At 41.0% G+C, this 12,371-nt stretch overlaps 1 protein-coding gene across 8 annotated transcripts in view; it reads left to right on the forward strand.

Annotated features, from left to right (window-relative positions):
• Nucleotides 1–12,371, forward strand: part of HS3ST4 (heparan sulfate-glucosamine 3-sulfotransferase 4) — a 900,746-nt gene that overhangs the window by 466,247 nt on the left and 422,128 nt on the right. The gene's annotated exons all lie outside the window — the stretch shown is intronic.

Here is a 12,371-nt window from a genome sequence, read left to right on the forward strand (position 1 = left end):
GTCAAAGCAAAATGAATAGGGAACAGTTACAAAGATCATGCCAGCGTTTTGGCTTTCTAGTAAAGAAAGGATGTCTTCCACCTCCGTAACTTTCCATCCCCTTTGGCTGAATGAGCACGGAGTTGATTTTGCTCTAGAAGCCTCAATGTCTGCATGACAGTGGGTGCCCTGAGAGTTTTTATGCCCCAGACCGTGCCCTGTCTAATCTCCGCCTCCTTTGCAACAGATTGGAGCTTCTGTCTTGTGAGATGTTCATCTCCCTCCTTTCCCACTGTCTGTCGGTGGTGAGAGAAAGGGAGAAGAGAGGACCAGAAAGTTAAGTGAAGGGAAAATAAATTAATAATCCAGCTTTCCGGCCAGCCATAACATTTTAAAAAACACTGGTGCAGATGCCCCAAACGCAAACCTCCTTTGCCTTTGTTTTTTTCTCTTTCTCTCTTTCTTCTTGTTTTATATCTTTCTGGAAGACAGATCTGCATGGCTGGCTCCATCTCCATTGCATTTTGGTAATTAATTGCAATTGTCAAACAGAAACACAGGCTTTGTCAACTAAAGTGATGTTATCATCTTAGCAGAGCCAATAGGTAAAATAAAGATTGTTTTCTGACAGGTTGCCTGCCCATTCAGGAGATGTGCTTTCTAGGTTTAAATTACAGCCTGGGAAAGTTTTAGAAATAACTTAACGTCAGAAATATATAATAAATGTGTGTATTATGATTGATTTCTTCCACTTTTAAAAATATGCCTTATGCTTTAAAAGCTTGAGAGTACACTTAGGCATAAACATTCCAGTACATTACAGAGAAGCAGCAAATGTGTCTGTTAATGTCTTGTCTGTTTCAACAGAGAGAACTAATTGCAGTATTTTAGGAGGCTTCAAACAGCCCCTTCCTATCAAAACATAAAACAGCAAATGCCTAATTTAACTGGAAAATCAGTATTTATAACATCAGAAGCCATGGCTTCCAGTTTGTGATTATAATTAAAAAGGTGTTAGGATGATTAATGCAGCAACAGCAAAATAAAGAAGGGGCATGCTGTCTGGGAAGGTTTTAGTTGTTTAATTGCTGGTTGTAGGAATGTTCTGGTTTCTTCTGTGGGGTAGCTTTGGCTTTATGAGGGTAATTGCATTTTTTTTTCCAATTCCAATTTTAGAATTGTGAGAAGTGTCAAATGCCCTTTCAGGGAGGTGGAAAGATAAAATCTTTCTAAAATCTGAGGTGTTTGGGTTTGTGGCAGCTGGAAATAGAGAGGGGGTGTTTTATTCGTGCAACTTAATATGTGGTGGAATGTGTACCAAGAAATCTGGAGGGTTTCTGAATGAAAGAATAGAAGATGTCAGATTTTCCCAGATTCCTTTATGCTGATGTTAGGAAGAGAAGGTATAGAAATTACCTTGTTTGACGTGGCTCCTGAATATGTTATTTCAACGCTGTGGTATGCCCAGCCTCCTACTCACAACCAATGCTTGTGGCATTTGGGGCTCAGTGTCAGTATTTGGTAGCCATTCACAGAACTGTTAAAGTGAAGAGGTGTGGATAGAACAAGATTCCTCTGATCCTCACTTAAGAGGACCATGTGATAGCTCTATCTCCACCCCAGCTTCTAGCCCAGTGGTGCTGATTGAAAGCGCTGGACACGAAATTCTCTTAGGAACAAGCTTCCTGCCAATACATGTCTAACACAGAGGGAATCATTAGCCCCCAAACTCCACTTTTGGAAAGACTAGCTGGACCTACAGAATCTGAGTGTGCTGGAACTGCCTTGAACCACTCTCCAGCCTTACCACAGAGAGCAGTCTTTTGAGGAATTTGTGAAATTTTCATCAGTTCCATCTCTTCAGACTCCTCTTCCCCTCCCATATGGGAAGAGGGGCAGCATTCTCACTCTGTTGTAGAAAAGGAAACAGTGGCATTGATTCAGTATCAGATGGCACTGATCAGTGGCATTGATTCCAGTATCAGAAACTTTCTCCTGGTTTTCTAGCCCAACTCTTAATCTTTGAAATGGTGAAATCTGTACCCAAACGGTATCATTCCTTCCCATGCCAGTGTCCTATATAGAATCTATTTATCTGATGAGAGAGCCACAGGTTAATTAAAGGTTTTAATATTTCCCATTTATTTATTGTTATTTGGTTTAAATGTGCTTCCAGTAGCCTATGAATTCTGTGCATGTTTCTGGTTCTTGTGTTTTCAGCAAGAGGGAGAGGCAAGAAGAAATTGGGGCTGCTCTCTGCACAGCTGGCTTGGGGTTTCCTCATATTTGACTAAGCAGCTCTATCAGTCTTAGCTCCTCAGTGCCACTCCAGTTATCTCTAAATCCAGGTTTTGCTTTCCTCCTATGCCGTTGATCTAATGTGATATAAAAACACATCTGAGATTAGAACGTGTGCACAGATTTTCAGGGCAACATAGACTAATGGATTAGGATATATGTGTTAAAATCTGTGGAGAAGCAAGCCTCCCTTTGTGGATTGACACAGGCCAGTGATTAATAAATCAGGGGAGATTAAACCCTCCATGCCCTCTTCTTTCTCCCTTTCCAAAAAAAAAAAAAAAAAGGCAAAGCCACAATGCACCTATCAGAATGAGCTGATTACAAGCTGTCTAGGCAGAGACTTTAAACTCTTCTAAAGGATGGGACCTCGGGCCAGGCCAACTGGCTGCCACTGCAGAACTCATCAAAGTGATGGAGACAACATGAGCTGTTTTCTCTCTCATAGTTTATAGACCGTACAGTAACTATGACTGCTTTACATTGGAAACCATTCAGCCCCAGGGCAATGGGAAGTGATCGTCCATGGTTTGAAGTTGTCTTCCCTGTCAACAGTTAATACGCACATCCTATTGGCTAGAGGAAAGTAACTCAGGAAAATGCTCTCAAAAGTCATGCTCATGCAACCCAGAGGAAAACGGTCAGTGTTCATCAGCATTTTTTGCAGGTGGTAACTGGGGAGAGAATAGAGAAGGATGGAATTTCATTGGCATTTATTGAATGCCAGCTATTGTGGCAGTTGGTGCTACCTACAATCATAGACGTGTTATTTCATTTGGGTGTTGTGATTGCATAGTGATATATGTAGCAGTGTTTCTATTTTACAGGTGGCTCTGAGAGGGTAAATGGTTAGCTCAGGGTCACTTGGCCTTTCAGTGCTTGTGCTGAGATTTGAACCTTCTGTCTAATTTCAAAGTGCTGATTTCTTCCCCTGAACCACACTGACACACGTAAAGTACTAGGAAGCATGTATCCCATGCTCATTCATTCACTCAACAATTATTTTAAAAATATGTACCATATACCCTATACTGGGTAAAGTACTGGGGTTAAAGAGGTGAATAAGATAGATGAAGCACCTGTTCTCCTGGAATTAACATTTTAGTAGGACAGTTGTGGAGACAGCAAACAAAGAGCAAATGTAATAAAAATTCTGGGCCGGGCGTGTTGGCTCCCAGCACTTTGGGAGGCTGAGGTGGGTGGATCAAGAGGTCAGGAGTTCAATACCAGCCTGGCCAAGTTGTTGAAACCCCGAATCTACTAAAAATACAAAAATCAGGCCGGGCGCGGTGGCTCAAGCCTGTAATCCTAGCTACTCAGGAGCTGAGGCAGGGGAATTGCCTGAACCCAGGAGGCGGAGGTTGCGGTAAGCTGGGATCGCGCCATTGCACTCCAGCCTGGGTAACAAGAGTGAAACTCCGTCTCAAAAAAACAAAAAACAAAAAACAAAAATTAGCCGGGCACGATAGCAGGTGCCTGTAATCCCAACTACTCAGGAGGCTGAGGCAAGAGAATCGCTTGAACTGCGGGGGTGGAGTTTGCAGTGAGCCAAGATTGCACCACTGCGCTGTAGCCTGAAAAATAAATCGATGGCCCAGAGCTATTCTGTCCAGTATGGTAACTACTGTCAGTGTCTGGCTATTGAATAGATGAAATGTCCAAATTGAAATATGCTGTAAGTATAAGATACACAGAATACTAAATTGTTCAATAATAATTTTAGATTGATTACATGTTGAAATTATACTCATATTAAGTAAAACATACTGCAATTAAGTTCACCCCTTTAGACCTTTTCAATGTGGCTACTAGAAAATTTAAAGTTACACTTGTGACTCACATTATATTTCTGTTGGGCAGCACCTGTGTGGTGTAGTGCTTTGTAAACGTTAGGATCATCTGGGGATCTTGCTAACAGGTAGCTTTGGATTCAGCTGGTCTTAAGACGCGTCTAGTAGTCCACATTTCTAAATGGTTGCTAGATGCTGCTGCTGCTTTCTGGATCTCACTTTGAGTAGCAAAGTCCTGGAAAGTAATTGGGGAATATGTCTGTGCCTGTTGGTTATTATTATTTAGAAAATTTTTTTAAAATATGGGGGTCTTGGCTGGGTGTGGTGGCTCAGGCCTGTAATCTTAGCACTTTGGAAGGCCAAGGCTGGTGGATTTCCTGAGCTCAGGAGAACACGGTGAAACATCATCTCTACTAAAAATACAAAAACGTAGTCAGGTGTGGCGGCATGTGCCTGTAATCCCAGCTACTTAGGAGGCTGAGACAGGAGAATTGCTTGAACCTGGGAGGCGGAGGTTGCAGTGAGCCGAGATCACATCACTGCACTCCAGCCTGGCTACAGAGCGAGACTCTGTCTCAAAAAAAAAAAAAAAAAAAAAAAAAGACCGGCATCTCACTTTGTTGCCCAGGCTGTCTCAAACTCCTGGCCTCAAGGAATCCTCTCATCTCAGCCTCCCAAAGTTCTGGGATTACAAACATGTACCATGATGCCAGGACAACATGTGGGGTATGTTAAATAGGATGATTAAGGAGAACCTCTTTTTGGGGGTGATGTAAATGGAGTAACAGAGTAAGACCCTTGCCCACAGCCCCGACCAAAGGTCTCCATGTGGAGGAAACAGCAAGTACCAAGGTCTGGGGGTGGAAACAAGCTTTGTGACTCTACGAAGTGTTCTTTTATGATTCTAAAGGCACTGTCTTTGTTGCTAGACAAATCTGGGTTCAAAACATGGCTTTGAGACTTATGGATTGGATAATCTTGGTTGGATAACTTACTTGACGTGACTTAGCTTCCGTTGTTGATCTGAGAGTAGTTGCTTCCTTTTGGATTGTTGGGAGGAATAAATGAAATAATAAAAGTGAATGTACTTTCTAAACAAAATGAGTATCTGAGAGCAGAAATCCAAATATAGTCTCAGCTACCGAGTTTGTCCATTTCTCAAATCATTTTAGTTCTGTATATGCTCTACTTTCTATCACAGCTGTCATAATATTGACCAAAGAGTCTGTTATTTGGGATGGTTTGGGAAAAGCCCAATAATGATTGGTTTTGCAGTGTGCATCTCCTTACCCATTTAAACCAAAAGTCCGCAACTCGGATACCTTCAGGGCTCAGGCAGGTGGTTTAAAGGAGTGAGGTAAATTAGGTGGAGAGAAGCCAATGTGCCTGTGCTCTGGCTGAGGGGGCAGCCACTGCTGCCTTCCAGCTCTTTTCTTTCCATGTGCAAATGTGGCATTGGGGTTATGTGATCTTCCACTTTGTAAGAGAACCTGGGAATCCAGGTTTTGATTTGAAACCTTTTGAGTTTTAATATTGGCAACAGATTTAAGTTTCTTAAAAGCCCAGTGGGGGCCAGCAGTGTGGGACAAACAAAATACATCTGTGGGCTGGATATAGCCAGCTGGCTACCAGTTTGTGACCTCTTGTTTAAACTCGTTTCAGGAAACAACTGGCATGACCATACCCTGTGTACCGTGTGCAGTGGCCAGAATCGTGGCTTACATGTGCTATTTTAGTTTAGGGTTTTTTTTTTTTTTCCTTCCTTACAGATTTTGCAACAGCATGGGGGAAATACCTCCCGGATATATTGCAACAGCCATGAAAGCTTGATATAAGCAAGAACATTGAGGCAGAAAAAAGAAAATTTGTAAATGAATTTCCCACTCTGTTCTCAGTTAACATTCTCTTGGGGAAATTCTCAGCTTTTACCCGTTAATCAGGAGTGCTTGTATTTGATCTATATTGATAACTTGCACTTATAAAATAGATTAGCGCAGGTGGATTAAGATGTTAGAGTTAGAAAAATTGGATTCCAGGCTCGGCTTTGCCACATACTGGTTTTACTGGGCAACAGGTTACTTATATTAATCTCTGTTTCTTAGGGGATGAAGTTGTTTTAACTCCGTAGAGTCCATTTGCCCATGAAAAGACTTTGCTTCTAGAACATATTTCTAGATCCATCAGAAAGAGGAAGCTGTAGAATAGAAGCAACATGGTTTGGAGCATGTTTTGTACGTCTGAGCCAGAATCTATTGGACAAATGAGTTAATATTGCTAAGCCTCAATTTCTCCATCTACAGAATGAGCTCAGTTACTTGCTGCCAAAGGATTACATGAGGATGACATGAAATGGCATTTATAGAGTCTGTGACAGAGTAAATGTCTCTCTCCTCTTTTTTCCTCTCTCTCCCATTTTTCTTTTCTCTCTTGCTCTTGTTCATTTTTCTTCAATGCCTTCCTTTATCCTGCCCATCAGTACTTAGGGCCATCAGTATTGAAGGCTCTAAAGAGAAAGCTGTAATGCATGTTTCATGTGAATATAGTCTTTTATTTCAAGATTATGTCTGAATGAGGGATTTTAAGCCCTGAAGCAGCTCTTAAGTAGCTCTCCAGAGAATAATCAGAACCGGATTCCAGAATTTGGTGTATTGTAAGTTGAGCTGAAGGAGAAAAAAATGTATGATTTCATGAAGTAACTGCAGCCAGAATTCTCCACCAAAGAAATGGGGGTAAGGCAGTGGATAGGCTTTGTGGACTTCCATGCTGACATTCTCTTGAGCCTCCAGGAAGAATGGGTGCCACTTGCTCAGGTAAGTTCAGATGCATTTAGGATGCCAGGAGCCTGCTTGGCTTTGGTGCTTCTGCAGAAAGAAGGGCATTTGGGAATGCAGGATTGCTCACCTGTGAAGCTCTCTATTTTGAGATTTAGCTGCTTTCACTGGTGTTCTCCAGCCATCAGAGCATGATTTATTTATTTTTATTTTTTATTTTTGTAAATCATACCAGGCATTTTCATTTTATATCAAGTCAGGAGAGAGGCCTCGAGACTTCAGATGAATGAAAGATTGCTAGGGTTGTTTGTCAGAAAGTTTTAAGGGTTTTGGTTTTGCATAATGGATGATCTCTCTGGAATGGATTGAACCACCGCCCCGTTAAAGTAATCTCCTGATTTCATTGGTTTTTGCGGTTTAACAAGCAACTCTATAACTCTCTTGGGAATTTGATTCTGAAATTATAATTCACTTAAGGGAGTTTTCAACCCATCTTGCCGTTAATTAAAAGAAGGTGGTTGGCTTTTTCTTGTTTATACTTGCTACTTAGGATTTACTTGCCTTAAAAAATTTTTTTCAACCTTATTTAAGAATATACAAGTAAACAAAGCAACACATGAATTAGGCAATACTTTTTCAGTTGCAAATGATGGAAATGGAACTTACACTATTATAAACAACAAAAAAGATTATTGATTGCCTTATGTGATTGAGAAGTCTGGGGGTAACTTGGCTTCAGGAACAACTGGATCCAGGGGCTCAAATCATGTCACTAGGCCCCTGTGTCTTTTCATTCTTTGCCATGTTTGTCTCTGCCTGGCTTCATTCTCAAACAGGCTGTCTCACCACAGTGTAGGCAAGATGGTAAGAAGCATTCCTAGACAAACATAATCTATGTTTATCAATCTTTTTGGAAAAAGTTTTTATTAAGAGCTTCTGTGGGAAATTCCTAGAGATGCCTTGGACCCAGGTTGGGTCATGTGCCCCATTCCTAAAGCAATAATTGTGTGGGATTCTAATCAGGCCTGGGAGATGTAGCCTGCCCTTTGTCTTGGGGTGGTGGTGAGAAGAGAGAACCACAGCTCTCTATTCCTTGTGGGGAAACTGTTCCATGTGATTGCCCCACTGTAACCACATGAAATAGTTTCCCCATAGAGAAAGAGGAGTTCAAGGGTGCTATTTTTAGAAATGTGGGGGCCAGTTAAGCCAGATGTTTACTAAATATATAAAGATCCACCCCGGGCAAGACATATGATCTCTCTAATTCACTGGAGGGATTAGAGAAACTGGAGGGAGGTGCAAAAGGTGTTTGGGGACTTGCTATTAATTCATTCTGTGCAGCTATTATTTAGCTATTCATTCATGTATTTATTCATTAAACATGTATTATCAACTATATGCTATGTGCTGCGCTAAACAGGAACCAGTCATGGGCAATGTTCTGAAAGAACTCACAGAAAGGTATTATCAGTGTTGACAGAATGGGATTTATCTAAAAATGGAAGGATGGTTCAATCTTAGGGAATGTAATAATGTTATTTATTGTTAATATGAGCAAATAAGAAAAATCGGTGATTTCTGGATACTGAAAAGATATCTTATAAAAAGAAATATCTATTTTTGATTTTCAGAACAACTGCTATAAAAATAGGGTCATACCTAAAGCCAGCATCATCATTAGTGATTTAACACTAGAAGCACTTCCACTAAATCCAGAATAAGCCTGAAATGCTCATTTTGTTACTCTTATTTGACCATTGTTTAGAAATTATTAGATACTACAATTATGAGCAAAAGAAGAAAGGGGGAAAGGTAGAATTATTACTATTTGCAAGTAATTTTAACTTTTTAATTTGGAAAACCTAAGATACCCAATCCTCCCATGAATCTATTAGAAACAGTGGTAGAATTCTAGAATTCATCAAGGTGGCTGGTATGGAAATAACAATGTAAAATTTATAGTTTTCCTATGTGTCTATGCCACCCATTGTGAAAATTTAATGGGAAAAATTACTGTATGTATAGAATCAACCAGAGAGACAGAATAAGTAGGAATAAATTTAGCAAAAATTTTAAGGGACTTGTGAAAACAAAATATTAATACTCTGCTATGGGGCACTGGACAGGACAGGAGCAAATGGAGAGACATCCTTCTCTAGGGTGGGATTTCTTTCTTTCCCGTCCTTCTTCCTCCCCCTTTCCTCTCATCCTTTTCCTTCCCATTCTTGTTTGTTTGTCTAAGTCATTGCTGCCTAAATTGAGATCACATGTGTTTGGGGTGATCTGAAAATATTGTTTATATAAACTTGACCAAAATGGATTTCATATATGGGATTTCCTTACTTTACACATTTTATTTGACAGAAGGAAGGGTGGCAAGACAACTGTCACTGTTTATATTCATAAACTATTACAATTTTTTGCAGAGGGGCTGACTGCGTTATACCCCCCATTCAGGGGTAGAAGGACCGTGCTCAAGGAGTGGATTAAGAGTTGAGCTGGTGCACGTTAGCCAATGTGGATGCACTCATGTTGCCACATAGCAAAAACCATGATTATTTTAGGATGGGACTGGGAGATGGAGATTTGGATCTGATGGAATAACAATAGCACTGGTGGTAGACGATATTGTAGCACATGTGCCAGGCTTGGCTCCAAGACCATTATGCTCCATGAGTAGTTAGATTATCTTTCTCTGGATGTTTGCCACAATTACCTAATTGCTATATAATAATCAGACCATGACACAGAGGCCCCCTGTTTGACTTGTGTTACCTACTATAGGTGTCAGCACACTGTTCCCTCCAGGTTAAAGCTTCTGTAAAGGGTTAGAGATTTGGGAGCCCCTGGAAATGAGGAAGTATTTGAGGCAAACTACCTGGGCACCTCTGTCATAGGACAGCTTGATTGCTTGGAGCTATGTGGCATTTTGAAAAGGAAGCTGAAGCCGGAATTGCAGATTAAGGATTTGAGTCTGAGTTCTGCATCTGCCTTTTTTGGATGCACAGACAAGTGTTAAGAGCCTTTGTTTTCTCATCTCTAAAATGGGAATAACAACCTCTGCTAACTTCACAGTGATTTTGCAAGGGTAGGATAGTGACTATGTGTTGGGATCGACTTTGTCTACATATGTTAGTTGTTACTAATCCATGCACGTTTTCATGAACTCCCCCAGGTAATTGGTTTTCCGGAATGTTGCACTCCAGGGAGTACCTGACATACAGGACAAGTACTCTTATCATGAAGTTAGATTAAGAGGTTTAATTTACAGAAACCATTATATAGCATGGATATCACATGTTCTCAGGGCAGACGGCATAAAGATCTGGAGAACTCCTGGACTACCTCAGTCTGCGTAACTGTCTCACTGGACTCATCATTGATACATCATTTTAAAAATACTGAAACAACATAAAAAACTACGGAGCTACGATGCACACTTGCTTCTTAAAACTGCCCCACAGTTGATGAGCTTTGGGAGTGACCAGAAAATTCTGTCATTTTGTTCTCAGTTGACCTATCCTCTCTTTTCAGGCTGTGTTTCTTAGGTTGGTGTATTAATTTTCCACCTTCTAGTTGCCTGCCTAACCTGCTCTCTTTTCTTTCTTTCTTTTTATACGTATTGTTTTTTCAATTTTACTTTAAGTTCTGGGATGCACATGCAGAATGTGCAGGCTTGTTGTGCAGGTATCATGTGCCATGGTGGTTTGCTGTACCTATCAACCCATCATCTAGGTTTTAAGGCCCACATGCATTAGGTATTTGTCCCAGTGCTTTCCCTCTCATTGCCCCCCAACTCTCGGACAGGCCCCAGTGTGTGATGGTCCCCTCCTTGTGTCCTTGTGTTCTCATGGTTCAATTCCCGCTTATGAGTGAGAACATGCAGCGGCCTAACCTCATTTCTAACCCTCGGTGCTAGGCAGAAAATGACCTCCATGAAATGCCCGCTTCCTAATCCCTAGAACCTGCAACTGTTAGATTAGCTGGCAAAGGGGAATTAGGTGGCAGATGGAAATAAGATTGTAAAACCATTGACTTAAAGTGGGAGACTGTCCTGAATTATTTGGATGGAACCAATGTAATTACACAGAATTGTATAGAGAAGGCCTCTCTTATCTATGGCTTCACTTTCTGAGGTTTCAGTTACCCATAGTTAACCCTGCTCTGAACATATTAATGGAAAATTTCAGAAATAAACAGTTCATTAGTTTTAAATTGTTTACCATTCTGAGTAGTGTGGTGACATCTCACTGTCCCTCTCTGTGCCACCCAGGATGTGAATTATTCCTTAGTCCAGCATGTCTACCCTCTAGACTCTACCCACCCGTAAGTCACTGAAGCAGCCATTTTGGTCATCAGCTTGACTGTCATGGCATCTCAGTGCTTGTGTTCAAGTAACCTTTACTTTACTTAATGATGGCCCCAGAGTGCAAGAGTAGTGATGCCGGTAATTCAGATAGGATGACGAGAAGCCATGAAGTGCTTCTTTTAAGTGAAAAGGTAAAACTTTTCAATTTAGAAAGGGCAAATATAGTACAATAAAATATTTTGAGAGACCATATTCACATAAGTTTTGTTATAATTATTCTATCTTGTTATGAGTTGTTGCTGTTAATCTCTTACTGTGCCTAATTTATAAATTTATCATAGCTGTGTATGTATAGGAAGTAACATTATATATATATATATATAACATGAATCAAAAAGGAATTTAATGGCTCATGTATGTGAGAAGTCCCAAGAATTGGGAGTATCTTTTTTGTTGTTGTTTGGCTTAATTAGGGTTTAAACAATGTCACCAGATCTCTACTTGTGGATTCTCTACTGCCGCTGAGAGGGTTGGCTGCATTCTCAAAACTTCTCTTCCTGTGAAGTGGGGCAGTCACTGGGGGTCTTGGAGTGTATCCTCTGCAGATAAGGAGGGACTACTGCAAGTAGGAGAGGGAGGCAGAGAGAGAACCAGAAGGTAGCATGAGAAGAACTCAATCACTGTTCGCTTTGGCAGTAGAAAAAGTGTCCATGAGTCAATGTGGGCAGCTTCCAGAAACTGAAGGAAAGGCAAGGAACTGACCCCTATTCACTGCTTCAGTCACATTCATTTGCCCTATTTTGTTCCTCTGCTTGAGCTTTGCTAGCCTCCTTGCTGTACCTGAGAAGTCAGACATGGCCCTGCCCCAGGGCCTTTGTTCTTGCTGCTTCCACCGCCTAATCTAATGCAGTGTTTCTTTGCATTAGATAATTGCATGGCTTGTGTCCTCCCTTTATTCGGGTCTCTGCTCAATCATCTAATCCTCAGGCTGGCTTTTTCTTGTACCACCTGGACCTACCTGCTAGTGGTAAGAGCGTTGTTACTTGTTGGAAAATGCTGGGGGATGCTGCCATCATTGGCATATGCCTGCATTCCATAGTTGCTCCACACCCAACCAGGTTTCTGGTGTCTTAATTTCTTGTTTTTTAATTCCCTCATCCTGGAGAGAGTATCTAGTCATTGATCTGGTACCACAAATTGACCTTAGTGTTGCTGGGGACAAAA

Source organism: Callithrix jacchus, chromosome 12 (genome assembly GCF_049354715.1).
Source record: "Callithrix jacchus isolate 240 chromosome 12, calJac240_pri, whole genome shotgun sequence".
NCBI classification, from domain to species: Eukaryota; Metazoa; Chordata; class Mammalia; order Primates; family Cebidae; genus Callithrix; species Callithrix jacchus.